This window comes from Notamacropus eugenii, chromosome 1, assembly GCF_028372415.1.
Source record: "Notamacropus eugenii isolate mMacEug1 chromosome 1, mMacEug1.pri_v2, whole genome shotgun sequence".
Taxonomy (NCBI): domain Eukaryota; kingdom Metazoa; phylum Chordata; class Mammalia; order Diprotodontia; family Macropodidae; genus Notamacropus; species Notamacropus eugenii.
Genome location: NC_092872.1, coordinates 682587511 through 682591044, shown reverse-complemented (window position 1 = coordinate 682591044; position 3534 = coordinate 682587511). Strand labels below are relative to the sequence as shown.

General features: G+C 37.0%; 1 pseudogene; it reads right to left on the bottom strand.

Annotated features, from left to right (window-relative positions):
* Window positions 1–435: 435 nt before the first annotated feature.
* LOC140519794 (large ribosomal subunit protein eL24-like) lies at window positions 436–993 on the bottom strand (annotated as a pseudogene).
* Between the last annotated feature and the right edge of the window lie 2541 nt (window positions 994–3534).

The following is a 3534-nucleotide window of genomic DNA, read 5'->3' as shown; positions in this document are numbered from 1 at the left end:
GAGCTCTGTTGGACACACAAGGTTAGGTGATGTGACAAGGATGAAATTTCACCAGAGGCAGCTGAGAAGGAGTCATTAAAGAGGAGAATCAAGAAAGAATAGAGGCCTGAAAACCTAAAGAGAAGAGAGTGACAAATAAGAGCAGAGAGAGATTAAGAAGGATGAGGATTGATAATAGGCCATTGGATTCAACAGGTAGATCATTGGTAACTTTGGAGAGAGCAGATTAACTTGAATGATGAAATCAAAAGCCAGGTTTTAAATAGTTACTAAGTGAGAGAAGAGAAAGTGGAGGTACATATTTAGGGGACTTTATCAAGGAGTTTAGTCCCAAAAGATGGGAAAGATATAGAAAGATAGTCCTTTAGCTTTTAGTTTCTTGCCTGTCTTCCCATCCTCCTCATCACAACTACTCAATCTTTTTTGTTGTTGTTGTTGTTGCTTTAAATTTTATTTTACTTAATCCAATTTAGTAGACAATTAACGTTTTCCACCAACTCGTGGCACAGAAACTTTCACAGGCTTTACAATTTTTTATTTAGGTGCTGCCTTTGTAGGAGCCTTAGCAGCAGATGCAGCTGTCTTCTTAGTTGCTTGCTTCACTTTTTTGGTTTCCTTGACAGCCCTGGTGGCCTATTCTCTTTGGGCCTTCTGAACTTCAGGTTTTTGGTTCCTCTTGGCCATTATATCAGCAAGAGAAGCCCCAGTGATGGCCCTCTGGAATTTAACAGCCCAACGAGTTCTTTTCTTTTGAATCTCTTCCAACTCTCCCTTCTTGTATTTTCTTCTATACAGAACAGTCCAGTTGATTTGCCGGGGGTTCCTCTTTGAAAGGAATGCAGACTCGCATTTCACATTCAAAAATTGGAAAACCTTCCTGTCCATGCAGGCGTAGTGCCTTCCGTGACCCGAGTAGATCTTGTACCCACTGAAGCTGCACAGCTCGACCCTGCAACGAAAACCATGGACGTCAGTTACGGAGGTCGTCCCCATCGAGGAAGTGCCATATCCACCAAGGCAGTAGCCTGGGAGGCCCAAGGATGGACACCGATTGGGAAGCAAGCATCTTTACTTACTTCCTGGCAGCAAGAGGGAAGAACATGGAGAAGAGCACAACTACTCAATCTTAATATTTATCTTAAATTTTTATTTCTGGTCACTGAATATATAGGTCATCCTAGAATTTTATCAATATGATATTGAGAAAAGAGATTGCCCTTGTGGGTCTGTATACTAGCTTCTTAGACAATTAGATGGATATTTATCATTTTGTAGAAATCCTAATCTCAAGGAAGCCCATCTACTCTCATGTTTCATGTTGGAATTATGTAAAAGAAAGTATTCATCTCTCAGCCTTGCTCCTCAGGACAATTCTTTTCCTCAAAGCAAAGCAACTTAGGCTAAAGTCTATAAAAGTTTCCTTTAACCTAACATAAGGTCTGTAATTACACTGGAGTAACTGGGATTACCACCCCATTTGGATAAATACTAACCTCTAATGGAACATTCCTTTCTCCTTTTCTTTGTTCATTTGCCACTATTCCGAGCAACTTTCATTTTGTTGACCTGAAAATTTTGAAAGAAAAGGCAACAGGCTAAATGCATACATTTTATGATTTAATTAATTAATCAATTCCCTATTAAAGACAACGGTAACATAATGCATTATGGAGCCAGAAATGTTCTGGCTACCCAGTGCAGAAATCTTCTGGCTTACATACATTTTGCCGTGAGAAAGGAACTCTCCTAATTGAGCAAATCGTAAATTCAGTAAGACAGGACAATTAACAAAGCAATGTTGGTCAGGCCTTGGGATTCCAGGCTGGATAAACATATGTCTCGGTGATAAGGAAATCCCACCACTAGTGAGTGTCAGGCTTCCTGCCCTAAACAGATAACTGACATAGGAAAGGGTAAACAAAGTTCAATAGAAATTACAACCTAAGATGTCTATATTTTCTTTACCATTAACATGCCATAACATAGTATATGTCTACAAATATTAAGATATGGAAAATGTCCCATTATTCAAGATAGTGTCTTAGGTTAAAGGTCTCTTAAGGAATGTAGAGTCAGCCTTGGCTGGCTTTGTTGACATAGGAAGAGGCACCCTCTGAGTTTGCTTCAGAGAGAACAAAGAGATTATTCTAAAATTTTATATTAAACATTATCAATTTTTAAGTGTCCTCTAATTCTAGAGGAAAAAAAAAAGTTTGAAAGATTTTCATATGGATTCCTTACAACTCAGAAAAAATATCTTCTGTGGGGGAAAAGAACAGAATTTGTGTGTATCATTTACCATATATGTCTATTTTTATGAGGATTTATATGTTTTGTCTGGCTATGATTGTGTAGTCAAGAAGTTATTAAATAGCCAAATATCTAATTAATCTGTTATTTAATTAGGACTAAGGCTTTTCCCTATTCTATTTCCTCATCCCTTTAGGCTATTCAATCAGTCTTCCCAGGGCAAGGCTGATAAAGACATGAGGTCTTGGGCAAACACACTTCACTGGGAGACTTAGATCTGATCAAAAGATCTGGATCAAAAATTCTAGTCTGGTGAAAGCCAGCCCACTGAGTTTTAGTCAACCAGATCTGAGTAGAGGCAAATCTCATTTTGTCTATATTACCATAGGTGGGGGTAGTCTGGATAAGAGATAAATTTCTTTGTCTAAGCCTTGGTCAAAGCCTTCTTTGTCTGCATCCCCCAGGCCTCATTAGAATAGGTCCACACTTCTCATTTTATTATTCATTCTTTTTATTAATTGTTATCAGAGTTGATTGCTACCATCAGGAACATTCATTCTTCAAAGGCCTATAAGCATTGATTGTATTCCATGATTCAGGGTCTTTGGCATTCAGGAGTGCCAGTGATCCCTTTTTATTAATTATCCACTAGAATAATTAATAAAATGATTACTCAGGAACTCTGTCTCTCAAACTTTATATATGTTGCAGTGTTACAAAGGAGGTTTAATTTGTTTTTAACACACTTTCAATAAAAATAGCATGCTTTTTGGTCATAATTGGCTTAGAGTCAACAATATGACAAGGCTCATGGTTCCACCGTTTAGGTTCAGAAATTCAGTTTTGCCTATCAGAAATGGAAAAATTTTACCTTTGGGTATATTAGTGAATTCTCATGAAAGTCCTCATTTTTACGCACTTAAAACACTGAGTGAAAATTAGTAATGACACAGAGTTCAACACTTAGCAAGTTTTGTACTAAATCTAGAAACCCAGGATGTGATACAACATCCTGAATGACCCCTACATATTCAATCAGACCTTTAGCCAGTATATTAGCAATAATCACATACTATACCAGGCTTGTTTGGTAAGGTTACCCAGTATTAATTAATTTATTTATAATTTTTGAATGTCAGATGCTTATTGAGGCTCTGAGAATACAAAGACAAAAATTATAAAAATCTTTTACTTCAAGAAACGTGTTTTCTACTAATATGAAACAATCTGAACACAGAAAAGTAATACTGAATCATTCCAAGTACTTTCAAAGTTAGAAAAACA